General features: G+C 47.5%; 2 protein-coding genes across 4 annotated transcripts in view; one reads left to right on the top strand and one right to left on the bottom strand.

The window, feature by feature from the left end:
• Positions 1 to 17,951, bottom strand: part of LOC146207933 (queuine/queuosine transporter SLC35F2-like) — a 268,664-nt gene extending 250,713 nt beyond the window's left edge. The window contains exon 1 of the mRNA XM_084591653.1: positions 17,406 to 17,951. The gene's annotated coding sequence lies outside the window, so the exon portion shown is untranslated. The remainder of the gene's footprint in view (positions 1 to 17,405) is intronic.
• Positions 1 to 25,996, top strand: part of LOC146207932 (venom serine carboxypeptidase-like) — a 154,366-nt gene that overhangs the window by 31,870 nt on the left and 96,500 nt on the right. For 2 of the 3 annotated variants that reach the window (XM_084591635.1, XM_084591602.1), the window contains exon 2: positions 305 to 406. The exons of the other annotated variant lie outside the window; for it this stretch is intronic. The gene's annotated coding sequence lies outside the window, so the exon portion shown is untranslated. The remainder of the gene's footprint in view (positions 1 to 304; positions 407 to 25,996) is intronic. 3 annotated transcript variants of the gene reach the window in all.

Below are 25,996 nucleotides of genomic sequence, written 5' to 3'. Positions count from 1 at the left end.
AATGCTAACGTTGCTAAATCTAACGAGAAAACCGACGGGCAACTTGTTTGTTATGACGCAGTGAAATAGTCAGGCATCGAACTCAAAATAAATAGTGGGATTGGTTAGGGATTCTCTAACGCTAAACAGTATGGTTTCTCCTTTGACCAGACTCTCATCTAAGAACCCAGCTTTCACTCGCGCAGTTGCCGGCGTTTATACACGAAGCCGGCAGCGACGTGACAGGCTCAAAGGTTGCTTCCTTTCGCGTTATGAGACATCAGTGCAGCCGTACATATCTGTGTGGCTTCGACCTTTAATGCAGCGCCCAGCTAGCTGCCGAGGCCTTCAATGTCGCAGAGGGCGGTTCATTGCCGGAAGAACTCCACGGGGACAGACTCTGCCGCCCCTCCAAGAAGCACTCCCGGTAAGTGGCGACGTGCTCGGCCTGCACAGCACTCCCTCGTCGCGCGTGCACCGGCCCGATTCATATGAGTAGAGCACGCACGCTATCCACATCACCTCCTCTACCACTGGGAAAAGAGGGGGGACAGCAGAGACGCGTGAACTGCCAATAACGGCCACGTTAGCAAGCAGCCCTTCAGTTGGGACCGCTTTCAACTCCTTGAACTACAATGTGCACCTGGTGGGAGAAACGATAATTTAGGCCTCAGCTACGCATCTGCGTAGTTGCGTGCATTTGTAGCTTTTGGATCTGCGTACTGTGTACTTCGTAGTCGAGGTGCTTATTTAGCCCTCAACTACGTGCCCGTAGTTACATGCATTTTAGATTTTTGAAATGCACTGCGCAACTTGTGGGCGAAGCGATCACTCATACTACAGTTTCACATCAATAATTTCAAGCACTTTAAGCTTCTTAGAGATAACACTGCACAGTTAGGCCTTGGTTGCATGCACATGCAAGTCGTTATCTGCCCGATGCATCTAATTGGCAAAAAGCTGAAACAAATCACAACTGCATGTCTAAGTAGTTTCATGCACTTGCATATTTTTCTGTAGCATTGCTCATCAGGTGGGCAAAGTATTCATTTAAGCTGCAACTGCATGCCAGCAGTTTCATGCACTTGCAACTCCTTCAATAGCATTGTGCAGCAGACACGCAAAGTGTTAATTTAAGTTGGAAATACATGTAGGCAGTTTCATGAGCTTGGAACGCATTCAATAGCGCATTGCGTCAGACGGGCGCAGTACTCATTTAGCTACAACAGCATGCACTTGTTTGATGCAATTGCAATTCTTTAACCGAACTGTGTGCATCATTTGGCCACAACTTGGAATCATTAGTTTCATCTACTTACAGTTCTTTGAAAAGCAGTGCGCATTTTGTGGGCGCTGTACACATTTTGGCTAATTTACAGCACATGTTTAAACTATTTTTGAAGTGCAGGGTGCATGGGGCGAATAGCGAGTTTACGATACAATCGTATATCACTGTACTTTCGTGCGCTTTCAGGCGATTGAACTGCGCGGGTCTCTTATGGGCGAAGGTTATTATTCTTTCCTGTAAACCAGAGAGGACAAACTACTGACGCCGGACAGGGCGGACGCGTCCACTTCGGCTCCCGACAAAAGAGCCTATTGCGGTGCCAACTTCCATCGGACCACCTTCAAATTACCAAGCGAAGATCGGAACATGACAGGAGTCTGACAGTACCAACTTTTTGGTGAGCGGACCACCGATTTTTCGATTATCGCAGCACTTCCATCGACTACGCCGGCGTTAGGCTTAGCGCGGCAGCGGAGGAGCGAGTGGAACCGAGAGCGCCCTGCGGCTGGCGGCAGCCACCGCGGGGGCGAGGATCTAGACAAAGGAGGTCCATCCGGGCCAACATTTCGCTCGAGAATGGACGGCACCCAAGGCCAAGATCTATCGATGGACACCACACCGTGCCCGAACCTGCCTCCACCCGACGGGGAAACAGGCGGAACGCCGGCTGCCAACACCATCGAGACCACCGACACGAATACCACGGAAAACACCTTTCAAGGCGAGTGGACAACCGTAGTTTCGAGACTATGACAGAAAAAAGCGAAAAAACGGGAGCGTCAGGCCAAGATTACCGAGAATACGACAGCAAACACTCAAGTGGGCGAGACGGCGACGACGGCGCCACCAGCCAAGATGGCCGCTGCGGCGGTACATGAATCCAAGATGGCGAGCGGCGCGGAGAGCAGCCGGGGAGGCCGCGGAGGCAGCGCCACCGTGCAAGATTCCAGCCAACGTCACGACGTAGCTGACGCGCCTGTTCCGAGAGGACGCCGGCCCGGCGCGGAGGAGGGAGCGCGAAATTCGAACCGTTTTAAAGGCGGAGAGGCGGAGTGGCGACTCAGGCGCGCGAAACCACTGCCGATGAATGACGCTAAGGTGATCTTCAGACCCCATCAGGGTCTGGTGGTGAAGAACTTGACAACACCCCAAGTAGCCAAGGCTATAGCGCAAGCCTGCGGAGATCCACAGAATTTTCGTCTGAAAGACTTGTTGGTCCGCCTTCGACCGGGATCCAACATCATCGTCACCAGCACCCCAGACATACAGATGGCGGAGCGCATGATGAGCATCCGAAGCTTGAATTTCGAGGGAAAAGACCATCCGGTCAACGCTTTTATGACTACACCGGAAGAGTACCTCAAAGGGGTGGCCCATGGCATCAACCCCGGGGCAACGGAGAAGGAATTAATGGAGAACCTGTTCGTCAGGACCCAGGGCGTGAAAATTATCGCGGCCAGAGCAATGGGCAAGTCCAAGTCGGCCCTCATTGTCTTTGAGGGGCCAATCGTACCGAAGTGGGTGTACTACTATGGGGGAGAGATCCCATGCGATCCGTACAAGCCAACGAAGCAATTTTGCTACACCTGCCGAAAGCCAGGACACCGAACAGACGTATGCCCGAACCCGTCTATCAGGGCATGCAGAAGATGCAACAAGCAAGATCCGGAGGAAAGTCACGAGTGCGAACTCCAATGCGCTCTCTGTGGAGGAGCACATGAGACTGGAGCCACCGGCTGCCGAAGCAAGCTCAAGGAGATCACAAAGAAGACAAAGGGACATCCAAAGTCACGTCAGAGCCGCCCAGAAACGAGTGGCATCATGAAGAAGCATCAGAGGTGGTTCAGTTCGGACGGGGAGGAAGAAACATCGCGTGAGCGGTCCAGGTCCCAGTCCAGGTCGGAGGCCAACACGGAACTCAAGAAGCCAGCGAAGAAAAGCAAGCCAGGCGCCTGGGAGAAGAAGAAAGAAGAGAAGAAAAAAGACCTTGATCAGGTGAGCTGGCCAGCATTGCCCTCCCAAAAACAGCTAGATGAGGAAAGAACAGAAATTCTAGCCGAGCTAAAAGGAATAAGAAAGGAGAACGCAATGATTAAGCAACGATTAGATCAGATGCAGAACCAAATTAACATTACACAAAACAGGTTCGACAAATCCACACCATCGGCAAATCAGACACTCCCTTTGACTGCCGAAGACGTAGGAAGAATAGTAGAGGAAAAGCTAGCACAGCTGCTCCCACACATCATTGAGCAAATCACAAAGAAAGCCATGGAACAAGTCACAGGCTATATAGAGCAAAAGTTTCAGGCGATGCAAATCGAGATGACCAAACTGATTAGGAAGCAAACAACAGCCACCACAGTAAGAGAAAGGGCTGAGAAGCCGTATCACAGGCCCGGACTGACAAGCTTGCAATCTGAGACCGATCATGACTAGACACCAGAAGGCGAAGCAAGACCGCCTAGAGATTTGGCAGTGGAATTGTAGAAGCATCCGACGCAAGAAAGGGATGTTGTCACAGCTGCTGGCCTCACAAGCGGAACCACCGGCTGTGATAGCCCTACAGGAGGTTGGCAGTTCCCCTTCAATTAGCGGGTACGAGGTCTTTGCTGCCGATGACGAGAGCTGGAAGGTGGCGACAATGGTGGAGAAGACCATTACAACAATTCGGCATGACCAATTTAAAGGGATTGAAACACCCCATATCCTTGTGGAGGTGGTCCAAAAGAGTGACAAAAAACAGGGCACTTTTATCCTAAATGTATACAGCCCCCCCTCCCAACGAAAGATCGACTTCGACAGACTTCTCGGAGAAACATTAAACTTGGTAAGAGGAAATCAGCTAATTATATTAGGCGACTTTAATGCAAAAGACCTGGCCTGGGGATACACGCGACAGGACAAGAGAGGCCGCATTATTAGAGAGCTAATAGACAGGCATGAATTAACACTGGTAACGGACCCGGGAGTGCCCACGAGAACGGGCAACAGTGTGAGCAAGGACACTACCCCGGACCTTACGATGGTCAAGAACTGTGGCGATGTTGAGTGGATAAACACGCTTAACGATCTCGGCAGTGATCACTATATAGTGAGCACGACCATCCACACCTACAAGATCAGGCGACAGGTTGGCGCAGCCAGGATTACCAACTGGCACAAGTTCAGAGAAGCGCAGGAGGAGGACCAAGGCGAGATTGAGGATCTTGATAGCTGGTGCGGGGCGCTGCGGAAAAACAAGCAGAGATTTACCCAAGAACTGACACGCACAAATGAGACACCAGAAATAGACGCCCATCTACTCCACCTGTGGGAAGCGAGGAGGGGACTGTTAAGAAGATGGAAGAAACAGAGGCACAATCGAAAGCTTAGGATGAAAATTGTGGAGATCACAAAGAAGGCGGCGGAGTACGCTGAACAACTGACGAGAGCCAACTGGGGCAAATTCTGCGACTCTCTGCAGGGGACGCTCAGCACTTCCAAGACGTGGCGAATTCTAAAAGCCATCATGGACCCCACCAAAACCAAGCGAGAGGGGCAGAAGTCGCTGGAGCGGTTGCTACACACATTCCCAGGCACGAAGGAAGATGTGATCAAGGCCGTCCACGACAAATGCTACGGAGTAGACCTAGAGGATCCATATCCATACGCAGAAGATTACAAAGGAAACCCAAATCCGAAAATGGACGAGCCGATCACGGAGGAAGAAGTCCGGACGGCAATAGCAAGTGCCACTCGAAACACAGCGGCTGGTGACGACAAGATCACTAATGGCATAATTCGGAACATGAGCAACAGCAATATCAAGGCACTGGCGCATTTCATGAACAAGCATTGGGAAGCAGGAACGGTGCCAGCGCAGTGGAAACACTCGGTGGTCATCATGATCCAGAAACCCGGGAAAAAATTGGCAATAGAGAATTTGCGGCCCATTTCTTTAACTTCGTGCCTGGGAAAGATTTTCGAGAGGGTTGTCAATAATAGACTGAAAAATTACTTAGAGGATAGCGCTCAGATGCCGGACACCATGCTTGGCTTCAGAGAGAAGCTATCAGCCCAGGACGTTCTCCTGCAGATTAAAGAAGAGGTCTTGACAGGTATCCCACGCTCGGCAGAACACGGAGTTTTGGCAGTGGACATTAAAGGTGCATTTGATAATGTTAGTCACAAGGCGATCTTAGATGGCCTGGCAGACACGAATTGTGGAACCAGAGTCTACGAGTACGTTAGGAGCTTTCTGAGTAACCGGACGGCCGAAATCAAGATTGGCAATATAGAAACAGAGACCTTCTCCCCGCCCAACAAAGGGACACCTCAAGGAGCAGTCATTTCGCCCACGCTGTTCAACGTGGCAATGATTGGCCTGGCCAGGCGCCTCGAGAAGGTGGAGGGCATACAGCACGCTATGTATGCTGATGACGTCACCATCTGGACGACCACAGGATTTCTCGGGGAGAAGGAAGCGAAATTGCAAGAAGCAGCATCTGTCATCGAAGAATATCTAAAGCAGAGGGGCTTGGAGTGCTCATCACGGAAATCAGAACTGATCAGATTCTGGCGAGGGAAGGGCAACCGCTCTGCTCCCACAGATCAAGGCCACAAGCTCGAGATCCGGCTACAAGGGGAGACAGTGCCCGAAAAGACAACCGTGAGGATCCTGGGGATGTGGCTCCAATCGAATCAAAGGTGTCAACACACGCTTAATCTGCTCAAGACCTCGACCCAGCAGGTCGCCCGAATGATAGCACGGGTGACCAGCAAAAAGATGGGGATGAAGGAGCCCGACACACTCAAACTTGTCCGGAGCCTCGTTATTAGCAGAGTAGCGTATGCTCTACCCTACTTCAATATGACCAAAGGAGAGGAAGACAGAGCGGACGCCATCATCAAAATGGCTATCAAGACCGCACTCAAGCTCCCCAAGAACACACCGAACCACAAACTAGCAGCTCTGGGTCTGCACAATACAATACAAGAATTAGCAGAAGCCCAAATCAAGTCACAGCTAAACAGACTTCTACAAACGAGGACGGGAAGACGGGTGTTGGAAAGACTGGGATATAGCACACACCTACAGGTTTATAACAAGACAAGAGAGGTATCGCGGGAAGTCAGAAATTGGTACCGAGTTCGGCCCATACCTAGAAACATGGACCCCCGCCTACACCCGGGAAGAAGGCAGGCAAGGGCAGAGTATTATGAAAAAACATTTGGCCAACAAGACACGTCAAGGTTCACCGACGCAGCCTTATACGAAACCAACGCAAAGAGGGCGATAGCCACGGTCACAGACTGCGAAGGCCGGGAGGTAGTTAGCGCCTCGATCCAAAACTGTACAGTCACGGAGGCAGAAGAAGTGGCTATCGCACTGGCCATTAGGCAAGGAAGAGAAACGGGAGAGAGTCTGACGATACTGTCCGACTCTCAATCCGCATGCAGAAATTTTCAACGGGGTAAATTATCTAAGGTAGCGCACCAAATCCTTTCTTCCACAAGCGAGCCAACAAAACAATGCACTCAAACACTAGTGTGGATTCCGGGGCATGCAGGGGTCACGGGGAATTTGTACGCAGACAGGGTAGCACGAGGACATGCAACCTACCGTGCGCCCAACAGTCTCGGGACAGAGGACCTGATTCCGCTTGACCCTGACTACACCACAATACTACAACACTATAGAGGCTTGCGGAAAGTATATCCGGAGCCGCATAAAAAGCTCAGCAACGAGGAGGCCATAGATCTGAGGCGGCTACAGACGGGCACCTTCATTAATTTACACATATTACACATGATGCATCCCACGACATTCAGAGACGAGTGCCCGTGGTGCGGGAAGACCCCTACCCTGTACCACATAACATGGGAATGCAGCTCACATCAACTACAAAAAATTGAAAACCCAAATGAAAGACAGTGGGAGGCTTTGCTGGCCAGCTCTGACCCGGAGGCTCAGCTCTACCTGGTCACAAGAGCTCGCAAACTGGCGAAAGCCAGTGGTGCCCTGGACTGGGGGCGCCAACCGCTCGTCAGCCTCGGTTGAAGAGGCGAAGAAAAAGATCCCCGAGCAGTTAATAAAGTTCACTCACTCACTCACTATGGGCGAACTGCTCCTTTAGAATATTTCTGTACCTTTATATCTGCTCGCAGGTTTCTGAGCTAGAACGCCTGCGTGCTTGGACATCGCGGTGCTTTACATACGGGACTAAAACCATGAGAATAACACGTCCTGCTCCACCTGTCTTTGACCGATGGCATTTTTCTTATACGAGCCGACCGACACACTTCAAAATCCTATAGCATTCCCATAAGAAATGCTAGTCATTGAAGCTTTAAATACACGTGCTATAGGAAAAATGAACCAATTAAGCGTCAGCACCAGTCTTCTACGCGGGTTCGCAACAGTCCGTCCAGCCCAATGTTAACATTAGTACATTCAATGTTCTGGCTGCTATAAATGTACAGTCCAATAGTTTATAGCGTGTAAATAGATATACAAAACGACAGGAGACTAAAAATCTCAGTAGGAGAGGGGGAACTAACATATGAATTGCCGCCATAATATGCATCGAGAAGTGTCAGTATAGAAAAAGTTCCCTTTGATTAAAATACTCTGATGTTACTGACAATGAGTCCAAGGAAGAATATGCTTCGTACCACGTCCAATTCTTTTATTATATTCTGTCTTGATGTAGGCTTTTAGAAAATCATGTGAACAGTGTAGCGTTGCTGAAAAAGTGAGATGGGGAGTCGGTTTGGCTTAAGTAAGCTGTTGTAATTTGCCCGTGCTTAAATTCCAGAGATCGTGCCAGAATATACGAGCCCAGCGCAAGCCATCGAAGGCCTCTTAGAATTGTTTCGCTGGCAGAAAGTCACAGAGATAACAATTCTTCACCCCACCCATACGAGTTGCCAGGGCACAGGGCTCCTCGTCTACACTGCCCACTACGGAAACATATTCCTTTCCTACGAAGGTGCTGCAAACTATTTATTTAGTCCAGAATCAAGAAGCCGCAAACTTTTCCTCGAAGTAAATAAGAAACAAAATGAATGAATGAATGAAACAAACGAATAAACAACTGAATGAATGAATGAATGAATGAATGAATGAATGAATGAATGAATGAATGAATGAATGAATGAATGAATGAATGAATGAATGAATGAATGAATGAATGGGCAACAATACGGAGAGCTCGTAGTCGGCAACGCCTGAAGCGAAGTAAAGCTCTGGCGACATCTTGCTCTCATCTATCTAATGCTGGCAGCCTCTAACAGCTAGATCGCTCTTACGTGCCATGGCAACTCTGCAAACTGAGGCATGTCATAAATGGCTTCTGATTAATTCGGTCACTGAGACTGTCTAGTGTATTATTCTCAATATACGGGCTCCAGCCAGCATCATATCACCTCCCCTCCCCAACACCCTGATTCAGCATCCTACCGACTAACAGCAGAAATCAGCACGGGCGGTGAACATTGATGTTCGTCATCATCATCGCCATAGTCTAAACGACGTTCAACGCGGGACAGAGACGTTCCCCCTCACTTGGCAATTAACTCCTTCCTCCACCGGCGGCGACCAATATGTACCCGCAAACTTCGTAATCTCCTCTGCTTACCTGACACTCTGCCACACCCTGACAATTCTGCTTTCTCCCTCGATCCACCCCGTCGCCATGCGTGGCAATCGCTGAAGGTATTAAACCCCGGTAAGGTTTTCAAAAGGGTCTCCTTGTATTCTACTCGCGCTCCCAATTACAGATATGTAGAAAGCTATTGGATCCCCTTTGGAGAGCGCAGTTTGACTAGTTAGTGCACCGACACTCCGAAAAATGCCACCTGCTGGTCTCAACTCACGTGAAGCATTCCTCTTACTTCAGCCATGACATATAGTGTGTTTATAAGCATTTTCCTTTTTCTTTTCCTTGTCTCTCTCTCTCTCTCTCTCTCTCTCTCTCTCTCTCTCTCTCTCTCTTCCGAACAGACTAAAGGCCGCGTGATAGAAGCGCGTTTCGGTAGCGGTACGTTACCCTTACCAGCTTGCCGTTACGCTGCGAGGCGATTGCTCCCGGCGGTTCGTGGAAGCGATAAGCTGTCTCCGCGGAAATCAATACATCAAGGACCGCGTCTCCCGCATTCGATTTTCAGCTTCGCGCCAATCTTGTGGCGGCTAATGTAGCGGCACCTTGGGGTCATCATGCACGGCTGCTCGGCCGTCCCGTCAGCTGCGCTCGATGGTTCGCAAGCGCTTCTGATATCAACACTATCGCCGCAAGAAAAAGGAGTGCCAAGTGCGGGTCTTTCGAGAATTTCATTGACTCAGTGCGGTTTAGTAATGCGGGGAAAAGGGGGAAGTTCGCAAAAAAACCAAAGCGTTGGTTCATGACCCTTTAGCAGAAAAGCCCCACCGGGGGACCCCTGGCGACAAAGAAATATGTTCGCCTGTAACCGCTCTGCCGTATTCGGTTAAAATTTTAGCATTTAAAAGGATTCTTTTGGAGATATAATGAAGGGAGCGGGATTTCGATTTAAGCCGCAAACTTGTAATTTTTCCTTCTGCGCAGATTTTCAAATAATTTTTTTTGCGACCCGAGAAATGCCGAAAAGTAGAACACACGGCCCTAGCAACCTACCTTTTTTGAATTAATCTAAATCTGTCGAATTCACTACACGTTATCAACTAAAGACGCATTCAAATACATGCATATTACTCGCTGAAAATAAAGCTGCTAAATATACCTCTGCTATTGTAGGGCTGCTGTCTTTCCAAGAAATCTGTTTAGTACAATAGAGTTCAAAACGAGTGACGGTTTATTTAAGCACGGACGCAAATTTCTGAGAAAAGGAAAAGCATGTCATCAAAAATAAAAACGCTAATACCTGCACTAATAGCAGAATTGTTTAACATGTTTAACGCTGTTATAGGGTAGTTACTTCGCACGCGCAGTCAAGAAATGCACGCGTAACAGTTCTAATTTTCCAAACACATAATAACAAGTTTAGCCGCAGTGCACCACACAAATCTCACGCAGAAGCCGGATAGCCACAATGCCAAAAAGCCAGAAGAAATTTGCAAAATGCTGGCCGGCCGCGCCGGCTCAGTTGGATTCACAAATGGTGCCGTTGCCATGACGACGCTCAGCTGGCAACACTGGTCTTTAGCGGGCGGCGGCAAGTGCTACTACATAGTAGTGCAATGTACTGTACTGTAGTAACCACCCTAAACCGGGCGGTGGCGGAATATGTAGGCCCCTTAATAAAAGGTGCGCCTAGAGTATGCATTGCCATACAGAAGTATTAATGGACAGCTGTGTCATTTCAAATAAAATGCGCAGGATGAAGAGGCGATGTGAAAGGTACGGTCGCTTCTTCTCTAAAGACGATGCTTCAGGGCACCCCTAATTATTTCTCCTATTTTCTAATCAATCATCTCCTTAATTGCTATAGTATTTCGCATTGAACAACAACAAGATCGAAAATTCCTGTACGTTTTCATTTGTGTGAGCGGCTGTCGGTTTCCTTTTTATAAATGTGTAAACCCCATTGCAAAGTTCCAAAAATTTCGGGAGTTACTAATGGCCGGAATGCTACATTTTAGGCGTTTAAGCGTAGGTAGCCGAAGCCCAGCCGCGGTGGTGCAGTGAGTTACGGCGCTCGGCTATTCTGTCCAAGGATGCCATATCGAAACATGGCTGCGACAACTTTTTTTTTTTTTTTTTTTTTTTTTTTTTTTTTTTTTTTTACCTTGCGCTGTCCGACGTCAGTGCAGGTTAAAAAACGTCAGGTAGGGGAAATTTCAGGAGCCGTCCGCTACGGCATCTCTCATAGCCTGAGTCACTTTGGGACGTTAAACCCCCCCATTAACTAAATACTAGAACCAAACAGTCGGTAGACAAGGGCCCGCTATCTCTCGACATATCGCCGCGCAGCGTCCGTTTTTGGGCATACGAGATTATTACATTGCCTGCGTACGCCACCCTGATCGCAAAGGCAAAGAATGGGCGCTGATCTGCGCAATAAATTCTAAAATTTCAGGGCTGTTGTTTTCATTATAATATTCTCATTTGCGGCATCATTATGAGCTGCTCAGTTACAAGGGCTAGTTAGGTATATTAGAGAGTGAAAAGGCCGCACAGGCCCAAACGCCTGTTTATATATTCGCTGTGCAATATAACCCAATGAGGTCACGACTATCTGTAATAAAATACGGACCGTACGGCTAAAAAAGTATTCTTTTATTGTTAAGACACCTGGTCTAGAAAAGGCCAATACCCTTATGTTGTATCTCTGACCGAGGCACAAATTCTACGGGCGTAAATTCATGGTCTGTGCATTCACCATTACCCTCCTTTTGTACTTTATTTTTCGGCTGATTTCTGTGCGCAGCGTCTGTATTTTGCGCCTGTATGTTTTGTTTTAACATCATCATCATCAGCCTGACTATACCCACTGTAGGGCGAAGGCCTCTCCCATAATTCTCCACTTAACCCGGTTCTGTGCTAGCTGCATCCACTTGACCCCTGCGAACTTCTTAACCTTATCCGCCCACCTAACTTTCTGCCGCCCCCTGCTACGCTTTCCTTCCCTTAGAATACCCTAAGCGACCATCGGTTATCCTCTCTTCGCACTACATGTCCTGCCCCTGCCCATTTCTTTTAACGTGATAACGTTAAATGTCCTCTTACTCGGAAAACCCGGCGTCAGCATCGGCGTTGGCGTACCCCGGACATGACGCTGGCAGGTGGCATGGTGGGGCACTGATACTTGTGCGACTTAATGAGACCACATGTCAGGAAGGTGGGAGAAGCTGCCAGCTCCCGTTGTTCATTTGAGGTGGGAAGGTGGAATAAGAATCAACCTTCCGTGCTCTTGGGTGCCCAGTCAGGCACGCTAATCCTAATCCACGCTGGCACGTTCATACAGATTGGTTAAAGCAGGCCTTTATACGTAGCGGGCCTTATACCTATACGATCTTGCATCGTACGCTTTAAAAGCGGGACTTCGATGCCCACCATAATCTTTCTTTTTTTTTATCTGGACCGCTAAAACCATATTTCGATGGAGGCGAATTAATAAGAAGACTCGTGTACTGTGCGATATCAGCGCCCGCTCGAAAAGCCCAGGTGGTTGAAATCAATCCCCAGTTCTTCACTACGGCGTCCCTAACCTCAAAGTGCACCTTCGTGACGTTGAAACCCACAACTCTCAACTCCCAGTCATTTTTTTTTTTATTTTTGTAATGAATAAAACATGTGCATTAATTTACTAAACAACGTAGGATACACTCAAAATAACAGCTTGAGGGGCTAGTTGGGGCTGCATGTTTATGTTCTGCGGGGAAGAGAGTGCTACTATCTTCTTGGCAAAGAAGAGGATGATGAGAAGATGCACCATGGGTGTAGAAGAAGAGTGGTGAAAAGGAAGTGTGCGTTCAGATCCATATTACAGTTGGTAATGTGCGCGTGTGTTGTGTATCTTCGCATGCGATTGTGTTTGTTGTGCCACAATTCTGAGTATCATAGGGTACACGTTTATTTGTCTCCACTGGAGCAGTCCACGCCACCTGAGCTGGAGCTTCACGTTCGCCGTCGAACGAAACCAGACGAGTTTCAAGCCGTGCCTATTTCCATGGCGCTCGAGACAAAACAAATTCCGCGATAAGGTCAGCGGTGAGGTGGCCCGAAAATTTATATAAAGCGAAGAAACCAGAGGTCGCATCATCAACAAATCGCTTATCATTAATTTGCTACCCCCCTCCCCCCTATCACTATATGCCCCCTTTATGCCCTTGGGCAATGCCAACGCAAATAAAAAGTTACAAAGAGAACATAAGACTGCCTGCGGGTTGTGAAGGCGCAAACCTGAGATGGATTAAAAGCAGACTGAGAACTGGATTAACGTGGACCGCGTGGTGTGAGTTAGTGTGTAATAAATGGTGGATTAGTGTAGAATAAATAGTGGATTAGTAGTCACGTGTGTATACTGCAATGGCTGTCTAGAGGACCAGTGAGACCAGGTTAATGTTCCAATGACGTCACATCCATTTTTCGGGACCACTTTTTCTGGACGCCGCCGCCAGGTACCTTAGCAAATGAGGTATATAGGGTTTTCCCGTTGAAACGATAACCGCTTGTCCGCTACAGTAACGGAGTGGATTGAAAGGGGGAGGAGAGCTTAGCAGGGGAGCAGCAGACAGTTGAATAGGCAAAAGAAAGACGTAGTTTCGCTGGAACAGTGTAACCTTTGACACGAAGCGGAGGTAACCCTACTTATAAATGTTGATGAAAAGGGACAATGAAAAATGACGATGCTTCAATTGGCGATTCTGTAAGATCATCTAAAATGCGTCTTTCTTAACGGAGTCTCATTAAAAGCGTGACCATGAGACCCAAGTCTAAAGTACCTTACTTTAAAGTGCCGTGCCTTGCATATAAAAGTTTTTCGAGCTGCAACCACCGTTAGACGTCAGACAGCACCGAAGCTAGTCCGCCTGAGTCAGGTAAGTAAGCGCTGCGAAAGGAATTGCCCTTGGGACAGTTCTTTTTAGTGGATAGAAAGTATACATTTTGTACTTCGATTAAACACGTATACGTGCGGAGCACGTATTCTATAGATAGTGCCCTAAAGACGACGTTCTTAACCTACACAGCTATTTTGTGGGCACGTATTCCACGTAAACGTGCCTTTAATTAATTTATTACTTTTTTAATTCAATTTAATAAAATGTTTTGAATCGATGTAGACAGAAGACACTATGTCACTTTCGGTTCACCGGTGTCACTCCGTACGTTTAAGAACGCTGTAAGTAGATTGTGAATCAAAAGTCTGGATGCTTGCGACGTTTTGGAAAACCTTATTCTGTATCGTCAGGTACATGTTCTTAAAAATTACTTTATTCACAAATATACGTCCTTTGCTGCCACAAAACCAAGTAACAACCCAGTCGAAAACAACGACAGAACCATGCCAAAAATACAAAATTACTTTTACCTTTGTTGCAACGTCCGACTTTCTGTAGTTGTGTAGTACATTTTGCAGTTCTGTAGACTCTTCTTTTTTTTTTTTTGTAGCACTTTCCTGTGGTTATTTCTCGTGCCGCTGCAGGTACAGGGTCAAAATCGTAAGTAAATTTTGCTGTGACAACGACTATAAAATAAAGTTTCTCTAGCCTATCGACTGCGAATGTAACGCTTCAACGACACCAGGGCAACTGTTTGGTTAAGCAGAGCCCGTCGATTACTCACGACGTTACTAGACGATTGCCAAAGTTGTTGCGACAGTTTCTGCTGCCATGTTTGCAGCTGTTTGGCGGGTACCGTCGATGTGACCACATGAGCTGGCGGGTAATCAAAAGGTAATTAAAGGAAGCTTTGGAATGAAAGCAAGTATGTATATGCTGGACAGCCAGATTAAAGACGAATCGAGGAATGACAGGGCCTTCTGGAGTATAATCGATTAGTCGTGGTGAAGATCCGCGGAGTGGCAAGACATTGTGTTTTATTGCGATAGCAATACTACGCCAGGTTTCACCCGTAGTGTGGTCCTGGGAAGGGACACGTTTGACCTTGTACAGTCGCGAAGAAGACGACGAAGACTAGCAAAGAAAGATCGGTAACCCGCAGCTAATGCTTTCGCTCCACATTCGGTTCAGCAGCATTGAACCCTTCTCATTTATATGTGGCCTGGTAGCTTACGCTCTCGTGTCGTACTCTCAAAAGATGAGCTTAAGTGTCCCCAATAATGCAGCACCTTACACTGACAGGGCGTGATAGGGGAATAATGTAGCAGGCAAAAGAAGCTTTTGCCGCTGCAATCAATTCAACTAGGGCTAACCAGAGTTAAACCACAACTAATTTGGTTCATTTCCAACACGTAAACGGTTTAGTCCGGTTGCTATAGGTTTTAACGTCCCAAAGACACTCAGGGTGTGAGAAACTCCGTAGCGGAAGTCTCAGGAAATTTCTACCACGAAAGGCAACTTGCACTGGCATCGCCCAGTACACGGGCGCCGTGCTTTTCACCTCTATCTAAACGCGACCTGAATAGAACCTGCTTGAGTCGAGTCGTAGTCGAGCACCCAAGCACTCAGCCACCGAGTCGGGTCAACCTGCACATAACCCTTTTGGCGAATAAATATATCTGAAGTGTCAGAGAAGCCCGCAAGTAAGTGGAAACGACGATGGGAGGAAATATAAATTATTATTAAATGGTTCGTGAGCTCAGACGAGCTCCGCATCGGTTAAATTGGTCTGCGCTATACTAACGACCTTATTTATCAGAGAAATCGCCCTCTTCATCACCCTTTTCCTATTTATTTTTTGCTGCCTCGTTTAGATGTCGCGCAGCCCCAGTGGGACGAAATCGAGAAAATGAATTTCCCCCTCTATCGCAATAACGTGCGCTGTCACTTTGATATCACTTTAATCTATCACCGTCGACGCGACCAAATCTCCAGTTGTCCGTTTAGTCAATACATCTACAGCATAAAATTCCACCGCAACGACATTCAATATCCCTAGATTGACCCGAATCGCGGAAAAAGAACGAATATCTTTCTGGGGCCCGCTGGTTCTAATCCTGTATGATTGGACTTATGCGTTTATTTCCCCCTCCTTTATCCAAATGGAAGTGCAATAACGGCACGGCAACTACTTCCGGTATATGCTCGCGGCAGAGCCCATATCTCTCGTTTCAGATGAAATATTACAATACCGGAAGTACGCGGATACGGCATTTCATCAATCACGCATCGATTGCGATAACTAGCTTCCCTTCAGCGCGCCGGGATCACTCCGCCAGGAAGAATTGATATCTTCGGAAGCGCACCGGGCGTCCGGAACGGGCCACCAAATTAATGAAGTGGCGCAGCATCCGCCTGGGAACGCCGGCCGCACTTGCTGCTGCTGCTCCCCCGATGAAGTTACCGCACACGTTCTCACAGCATCGCAGAGCAACAGCGCTTCGAATGAAACACGGTGGCATGTATTCAGTTCGTAATGCATTAGCCAACATATATATTTTCTCTATTGGCAAAAGAAAGAAGATAAGAAAAGGGGGGGGGGGGGGGGGGGGACATAAGCTCAGTCTTTTGAGGGTATCAGTCCGCATGACGTAACAGTCTTAATGGCAACCGTCTAGGCTCGCCTTAAGGATCCTTGTTTGAGTACATGCATTTTTCTGTTCACCTAATCCCTTAATGTAGGCCTCTGTTATCTCGCACGTGCATATTTGCATACAACCATAGGCTACACATTGCGTGCTAGACCACGCAGCATAATGCCCCGCTTTAACTAAGCTGAACAAGTGTGACTGCGGATATCTTGTGCGACACGGGATTCAAGGGCTCAAGTGAATTCGATTCCTATCTCGTTATCCCATCTCAAAAAGGGGTATCGATTTGGCTGTTTCTGCCAATTCTGCCAAGGTTTTGTGACCTCACAAAACCCGATGACCAATGAGCGCTTCGACACGTCACCTGCCAATTAACACCTGCCGGGGGAACGGCCACGATTTCCGCTCACAACGCCAACGCTGACAACGAACAGGGTATTCAACGCTGTCGCAATGAAATTGGAGAAGAAAACAAGGGCTAAGATTCGACTTCAACGAGTACGGAGGCAGGGGAAATCTTCCTTTCTCCAAGAGCCGATCACGGGCTTTCAAGAGAACACGAAGGACAACAGCAGTTTTGCCTTTCGAGCAGTGACGCGAAAAGACAAATTTATGCACCACGAGCTCACGGTAGACAGCATTTCACATTCGCAAAGTTCGCGTGCCGAAAAACAGACCGACCCACGGACGCATGCATATGACATAGCTGCGCGCCACGCTCGCTACTCAGCGCTGGTGAGACAGCGCCGCAGAACGCGTCGACGCCTAAGGAGACGTGTGAAACGGGACGGAAAGACGGGAAACGTGACAACGGGAGCCAGTAAAAGACCCACGGTTGGCGCGCATCTCGCTTGAAGCGAAAGCAGCAGAGCATGACAACCGCGCCGTCGCCTCGATGAAACTCGCTCAACGCAACTTTCGGATTCAGCCGGAATGGGACGCCGGCTGCTCGGGGATATCGTCCGACGTGATACGGTCCCAGCGGGGGCCGCTTTCGCAGCGCATGTGACTTGATGACACTGACCTCGTAAATGCGATGGGACGACGTCCAGAGCGAAACGCTCGTCGCAGCTCCGGAACCACGCCGGTGATGACTTCTCTTTCCCCCAGTTCGCGATATCGCTCTCCGGAAGCAAGGAGCACGGGAGCCGCGGCTTCGGCCGGCGACGGAGTAGGCAGCGGCGCCGGCGCTCTCACTCAGCGGCGCTGGGAGCGCTGTGTCCGAACGTGCGGCGCCTCCACGAATGCTGTGCTCGGCCGGCACGGCGTCGTCGGCTCGACGAAAACATGGCTCCGATGACGTCCTCTGAGAAGAAGCCCCGCCGAACGCCGCCTGCCTTTGTCCGTACAGAACCGGAGGGCGCACACACACGCACTCACGAAGCACTGCACACTCACATGCACGAGGAAAAGAAAGGGAACATCAGCATGAGCAGCGGCAACGCCAGCGCTACTTGAAGCCTTTCGGCGGTCGGTATCAGCTCACGGGTTGTGCCAAGGGAGAACCGATTTTCGGAGATTCGTAGCGCCATCTCTGGTCCGAAAGCGTAAAACGAACTCTGCTGCACGCTCTGCCGTTGGCTTCGATCAATAGGGGGCCCTGGTGTTTTCAGCTTAGGGTCAGAGTCCTTGCAAGGTGCATACCAAGGGTGGCTAGTCAAATATGTGCAAAGAACCGTAAAAAAAAAAAAAAAAAAAAAAAAAAAAAAAAAATGACGCATTGCGTTAAATCTCCCCTTCTACAGGTAATCCAGCCGTCGGCATAATAGCTGGCGGTGTTGGAAGCGAAAAATCACCGGTATGCCCAGTGGTGTCGCAAGGGTCACCCGCACCCCCCTCCCCCCCCCCCCCCCCCCCACACACACACACACCTCCCGTGCCCGCATTTTAAGCACCGAATCGCAACTTCCTTTCTACCTCCTCTTTTCTGAAGGTTTGCTTTGAAGTCAAATTCGCTCTGCACTGAACCGCGCAGTGCGAGTGCAGTAGCATTTTGTTTTTATTTGTAACTCTAGGACACAGAGATCGTGCCCAACTGGTAATTCAGATATTCATCCCATCAAAAGCACATATTTCCTAGAAATGCGATGGGCGTCTCCAGGCTCATTTTATCACCCCTTTCTAATTTTAACAATGAATTTGCCTTTTTCAGAGAGAGAGAAAAAAAGGTAAGAACCGCATAATGCACTGCGTGAACACCCTTGGGTACATTCCCTTTCAACTCCCCCTTTTAAAGCACTTGGCCTTGCTAAAGGTGTCCGTAAAATTAATACTTTTTTTTTCTAGTCGGCGCGTGGTGTTCAGACCAATTGCCATTTCATTGAGCAACAAGCATCCCGTGCCTTTCGGAGTTTTGAAAGTGCGAGGCATGCTTGACTAGGCCGAGGAGCGAGAAAGGCACAGAAGATAAAAGAACAAGTCAAAAGTCTGTCGCAGAAATACTGCAGCGGTCATCGCTTGGGAAAGGACAGTGAACTGTACATACGCAGAGGCGATGCGGCAGCGCGGCCGCTGACGGATGTCGTCTAACACGCTCCTAGGCAAGTGTTTGCGATGGGTATCGGGTTAATGCTGGTGTGTGGTGTGTTTAGGGTACACGCACGTACACAGGCCTGATCCAACGTCAAAATTGCGTGGAGTTTCTGGCCTAAACTAAGGCAGGCTTTTTCAACCACTCACAATAGAATGTTTCGTTTTACGAGATCACACTTTCCGGTCAGTGGCACCGATGCGTGCCTTTTCGCATCTTTCCACAATAAGTCATTTCGCCCCCGACCCTTCCCCCCTCTTACTGACAAGCTGAACTTCCCTGAGCGCTGCAGCCGGCGCAGACCGCACCCCCCGCACCCCCCTCGCGACGCCACTGGGTATGTCTGTGGCAAGTGGTAAGTGGAAAGTTGCGTAACGTTATCAGGCTTGTGCGCGTTAGCGAAAATAAGAAATCGGTTACATTTACTATGACTCCATGTGGAGTGTTATTATACCCGTCGACTACAGTACCATATGAGTAGCTGAACAATTACAGAAAAGTAATCGGTTAGTTTGGCGGTATTTTCCTTCCAATTATATCGCCGTACCACACATTTGCCCACGCAAAAAAAAAAAAAAAAAAAAAAAAAGAGCTAATGACACCTAGTAAACGTCGATGCAGAAAAAAGAATGCAGAAAAAAGAATGCAGATTTCTTAGGGAAGTTCCTTGAGGCGTACTGTAGACCTGAACCGCAAAAAGCCTTCTTGTAGCTTGCTATAGCTCCGCTAACGCTGCTTTAGTTGACGGCTTGAAAACCTCTCGCAGAACTTTTCAACAATTGTTTTAAACGCTGCTTTTTATGGAGTTATGCGTTGTTTTAGGACATTTATTATACAGTTCCAGATTTTTACCTGCTATCTCAATAACTCCAGCAAAATTGTGCCATCTCTAGGTGCGTCGTTTTTTACTGTAAAAAGGCAAGCATTCAAAAAATAACATACTTCTCCAACGTGCAGTATAAATTTATGAAGTTTAAAAGAACTTTAAGATATTTTTTTTTTTTTTTTTTGCTGCTGTAGCTCAGTGTTAGGACGCTCAACTATGGAATCGGTACGCCCGGGTTGGATCCCGCGCAAAGTGTCCTTGCACTGTGCAATGTCAGCGCATATTAAAGAACCTCAAATTAACCGGAGCCTTTCCCTACGTGGTTCCTCATAGCCTGAGTCGCTTCGTGACGTCAAACCCCAGGAACTAAACCAAACCGAACAGAAATTTCTGGGCGCACTCTTACTGCTTTCCAATACAGTCCCTCTGAGCACAAATGCACATGCATTTATTTGCCTTCACTAAAGACACTCTCGAAATAAGGTGGAGTAATGCTAGTACAGAAGCACGGACACCACTTCGTTAACTCTATCACCTAAAGGAAATCTCTGTGCTGCTAAAAGATAATGTTACGATAGATAAGTAATCATCGAGAGCCATCGTCAAACTGTAGGACCTATGGGGAAGTTGCATGAAGCCGCATTTCCTAATAACAGCTTGCGATATGCGAAAATTGTTCGCTGCCTCATTTTCTCGGAAGCTGTAATATGCCTGCCAACAGATACCCATGTAGATTTGACTGCTCATCTAAAGTCTTTATAAATATATTGTAGGTGTTTCTAGTTGCTGTCTTGTGCGCCAAATGATCTAGAGTTAAAACATTATGTATCCCCAAAATTTGGTGCCATTATCGCTCGACTTTGCCTGCAGCAGACGAAATTTCTTCTTTATCAATCATTTTCCATCTTAAACTAGGAAAAAGAGGTGACGTCATATGCGGCTCTACAAAGGTGCATATGAAAGTTTCGGTGTAGACGTTACCGGATTTGTTGTAGGTTTTTCAATTCAATTTTCTCAGGTATTAATGAGCTTTTTGCAGCGGGAAATACTTTAGCATACCTAGAAAGAGCCAGATAATATATTTGTTCTGCGATAAATATTTAGATGTAGATGTTCTTATGCCTATTTAAGGCCGTGTAAAGGGGTAAGTCGGCCACTTTGGTTCTGCTCGGTACCACAAAAACTGCAGCATTATCTAATGCGAAATTTTGGGATTCGCTACTTATGCCTCCGGTCTCAATTTTCTGTCACTTGCACTGCAGCCTGTTTTGCCACTTGAGTTCAGTTCAGTTCAGTCGTTCAGTCGTGTCCGACTCTTCGTGACCCTATGGACCATGTCACGCCACGCTTTCCGGTCTCTCACCGTCTTCCTAACATCACATAACTTCATCCGCAGCGCCTCGAGGATGCCATCTAACCATCGCGTTCGCTACCTACCCCTTCTCCGGCGACCCTCAACCTTTCCCAGCATCAAATTTTTCTCCAGCGATTCCTCTCTTCTCATCAGATGACCAAAGTAGCTGAGCTTTAACTTTAGAATTTGACCCTCCAATGAGCAGTCAGGGTTTATGGTCGACAATATCGACTGATTTGATATTCTGGCCATCCAAGGAACTCACAAGAGTCTCCGCCAGCACCGCAATTGAAACGCGTCAATTCTTCGGCGGTCAGCCTTCTTCACAGTCCAACTCTCGCATCCATACACCACAACTGGAAAGACCATAGCGCGAGTTATACTGATCTTGGTTGGCAGTGTAATGTCTCTGCTCTTTACTAGGCGGTCAAGGCTAGCCATGACTCTCTTTCCCAGAAGAAGCAGGCGTCTCCTAATTTCATGGCTGCAGTCTCCTTACGGGGTAATCTCGGAGCCCAAGAACAGAAAATCTGTCACAGCTTCCACTTCTTGTCCCTTGATGCTCAGGACTTGATAGGGCAGGACGCCATGATCTTTGTCTTTTTAATATTCAGTTTAAGCCCAAACTTCTCACTCTCTTCTGGTACGCGCATCAGAAGTCACTTGAGTTCCACTTCACTTTCAGCCATTAAAGTGGTATCATCCGCATATCTAAGGTTGTTGATACGTTTTCCAGCAATCTTCACTCCAGCTGAAGTCTCGTCCAGACCGGCCTTCCTCGTGATGCACTCGGCATATAGGTTAAATAGGCAGGTCGACAGTATGCAGCCTTGGTGTTTGAGTAGCAAACAGCAAATTTACGCAAGGGCAATAAATACAATGTATTTTCTAAAGAAAAAGCAACTAAAAGTGGATCGCCTTTAAATTTTGTGCACAAATTCTACATGTTGATGGATTTAACCTAAATGTAATAAAATATATTTGCATACATAACATACCCTTACGTCATGCACCGAAAAACTGTCTTCCCGAAACTTTTTACTTTTCTGACATTTTGCTCCCAAAGTTTCAAAATAGTTTAGGTTCAGACCATTTGCGAGATGCGTTTATGCAATATGAGAACGTTTCAGCTAAACGGTCAAAAGTGGTCAAGAAAAGGTGCATGTACTTACTTTGTGGTTTCATGTGGTAACATGTGGGTTTGAGAAAAAAAAATCAATTGTACGTGTACAGTTCCCCTGCAGTGCAGCTCGGAACACGCCAGCAGGGTCCATGGAGCTGAAGTCTTTCGTGACATATTGCCCGAAACCTTTCTTCATATTGCCACGTGCCTAGCACCGCGAGACCTCCTCACTGATCCGTAACGACGACAAAGCAGCTGTGGGCGTTTGAGGAGGCCTCGGGCTAGACCGTATTTGATTACAAAAAAAAAAAAAAACGCTTCTTCTTTAGTCAGCCTACATGTCATTTCCCTGTACGTTTGCACGACCCTACGACCACCCGCACGTCGGCGACTCCTTGGGTCGTGATCATATTTATATCTTTTTCTTCCACACTCCTCTCTTTTTGAGGACCTTCGGAGCTGAGCCATTTCAAAACGCTTTTTTTTTTTTTTTCAAGCTGTTTGGGAGCAATCAACTTGGCCGGATACACTTGTTTGGATGGCAAGTGTTTTCAAGATAGCCTTTCCTGCTTTATTGTCATCATTATAATAAGCCACAGTATTTTAGGTGGGAAATTTCATTGTGTCGATTTCAATAAATGTTAGCTTAAAACAACCGTAACAGACTAGCTGAATTATTATTCTTTGATGTTGTTTCCACCAATGAATGCGTTAGGAAGCTCCATGATGGTAAAGCCCTAAACAATAGTCTGAATGCTTCTAGAGCAGCAGCTGATCGGCTTTATTTGTGGCAGTATGCCTCAAGATTTCCCTCTCTGCAGATACGATTTCGAATTAGTTTGATACAATGGCAAGTTGCCGCGAAACTTTCTCTTCCTCGTTCACTTTGTAGGCCCTCTCATTGTAATTAAAAATAGTACTCGGCACAATATATTCAAAAGCGAAAACGCATGCAATTAGGGATCACAACAAAAAGAAACGTCTTTTAGGCTTAAACGCACTTCAAAAACGCTAATGTTGATTATTATTCCAGTTAGAACTTTTAACAGTGAGATTTATGAATGTATACTTCTGCTTACCATATTTATTACAAAAGAATGCAAACACACGAAAATGTGATGCAAAACTCCATACAAACAAATTATTGCCACATCTTCGATACTGCGAAGCACGGTGTGCGGCGCCATTTTCAAATTTACAGCTCTCCTGTGCTGTCACCGCAGCACTGTTTTTCTCCTAACAATGCGTGCAAGCTTTAGTAATAAAATAAAAAAAAAACACATTGTTGATTTGTCCCCCATGACTGCTTTGTAGTGTGGCAGTCTACGGTCTTCTTTATTATGGTGGCAGTTGAAGATGAGGAGAGCTTTTCTTGAATAAAACAAATTCTTATTAAACATAACAATCATGACACCCCCCCCCCCCCCCCCGCCTTTCCTGGTGACGTAATTCCGAACTCTAAGCGGTATGTTACGGTATCTCCAATCTCACTTTCTCCTCCTGGTCGTCAATGAGCACTTAAAATCGTGATTATGGCTCAGGATTGTATGAGGCTGCAATCCTAATGTATAACACAAACCCAGGAAAGGCGGTTAATGGTTTAGGAGCTGTTTATTGTATTGTGTAAGCGTTGCCCTATTCCAATTTTCAATGTCGCCTCTTCACTCAGCTCACAGCTTCTTTAACAAACAGCTAGGTATTTTGATTAAAAGCCATCCCATATAGCATTTAAAGGATGGTTAAGTATGGTAAATTATTCATTTGCTTTCAAATCAAAAAAGCAAAAAATTATACACCGCCGAAGTGGATCCTTACCCCTGCCTTTGCCATATGAAAATGTAGCTATATTGCTTTCGCTACACAAGCACTAGAGTAAAACCTCATTTTTTTACAACACATTTTCATAATTTTCTTATTTTCCAGGAGGTGTAGCTGCTGTGCCCGACGCCCAAATATTGTCGCGCAGTTGCAGACGCACCAGTATCTAAGAGTGTTGGTAAACGAAAGACTGACATGTATAAAAAAAAGCATGAACAGTCTTATAGAGCAAAAAGGCGAGAAGATGCGGCGTAATAAAATACAGAGAACTGGTGGATGGAAATAGCGCTGTCGGGGCTTACTTTCAGGAATTCGATTTTATGCCTAAGGCTATTCATAGGAGATCGGTCGATAATAGATGAGCAGCTGAGGTGTTTGAATATTGTTACGATGAAATAGCAAAGGGGTGTTTATTTACAGTGATATGGCAGTGGGATAAAGTGAAGCCTACTAGCCCCAGGCACCAACGCTTCTTCTTCCTCTTCTGTCCCACCATCACAATCCTTCATCGTCGTCATTAGCGTGACATTTCCCCCCTACTCAGACGAAGCCCTCTGGGCGTGTTCGTGAGTCGTGCGAGGCTGACACGGCTTCAAGCGGGCAACATGACACAGTTCGGTTTTGGCAGACCGGCGACCCGATGCTGTCAGGCGGGCTATTCCATAAGTTAAATCACTAAGGCGTTTGATAACCACATATGGGCCGTCATAATGGGCCAAGAGTTTTTGATGTAGGCCACGGCGCCGAATTGGACGCCATAGCCAGACTAAATCCCCTACAGAGTACGTGACCCGCCGGTGACTGGCATCATATCGCACTTTAGAACGTTCTTGTGAAGCACCAGACCGTAATCTGGCGATTCTCCGAGCTTCTTCGGCGAGACAGAGGGTCTCAGCCAGGCAGGGGTCTTCACGGCTTGTGAAGGGCAGGATAGTATCCAGAGAGTAGCGTGGCGGTCTGGCATAGAGCAGAAAAAATGGACTGTACCCAGTCGTCTCATGCGTGGCGGTATTAAACGCATACGTGATGAAGGGCAGTATGGTGTCCCAGTTCTTATGCCCTGCGTCCACATACATGGCTAGCATGTTGATAAGCGTTCTGTTGACGCGCTCAGTCAAGCCATTTGTCTGGGGATGGTATGGCGTCGAGTGTCGGAAAGTTACGGCGCATAAACGCATGAGCTCTTCAATAACATCAGCAGTGAATTGTTGGCCCCGGTCAGTGATGACAAGTCGTGGCGGCCCATGTCGTAAGATGACTGAGTGCAGCAAGAAAAGCGACACCTGATGCGCCGTAGCAGATGGAAGAGCGGCGGTTTCACAGTAACGTGTGAGATAGTCCACGCAGATTACAATCCAGCGATTTCCATCCACGGACTTCGGAAACGGACCTACGAGGTCAATTCCTACTTGATCAAACGGTGCTGTCGGGGTCTTCACAGGGTGCAGCAAGCCAGACGGAGTTGCAGTTGGACGTTTGTGGCGTTGACATTGCTTGCAACTGGCAACGTATTGTTCAACCGTCGAGCGCATTCTGGGCCAGTAAAATCTTTCTTGAGCACGGTGGAGTGTTCGAACCGATCCCAAATGCCCAGAAGTTGGATCATCATGCATAACACGCAATACGTCCGTGCACAACGTCTTGGGAACTACGAGTAGTTATCGCTGGCCGACAGGCGAATAACTCTTTTTCCATAGGAGGCCATCATGCACACAAAAACGGCTTGTAGGTACGTTGGCTTGGGCAAAGAGAGGCTGCAGACTGGTATCATTTTGCTGTTCCGCTTTGAAAACATTCGTGTCGGGGAACGCTGGCTCGAGGGTCGATATATAATTGTCGAAATCGTCGCTTTCAGGTCCAGTCGTGGCCATTGGCATCCTAGAAAGACAATCTGCGTCTGCATGACGCCTCCCGCTTTTGTAAACCACGGCAAAGTCATATTCCTGTAACCGGAGGGCCCAGCG

The sequence above is a fragment of the Amblyomma maculatum genome, chromosome 1, assembly GCF_055883805.1.
Source record: "Amblyomma maculatum isolate TAMU_Amacu chromosome 1, ASM5588380v1, whole genome shotgun sequence".
Lineage (NCBI taxonomy): Eukaryota > Metazoa > Arthropoda > Arachnida > Ixodida > Ixodidae > Amblyomma > Amblyomma maculatum.
This window is presented reverse-complemented; position numbering and strand designations above follow the sequence as displayed.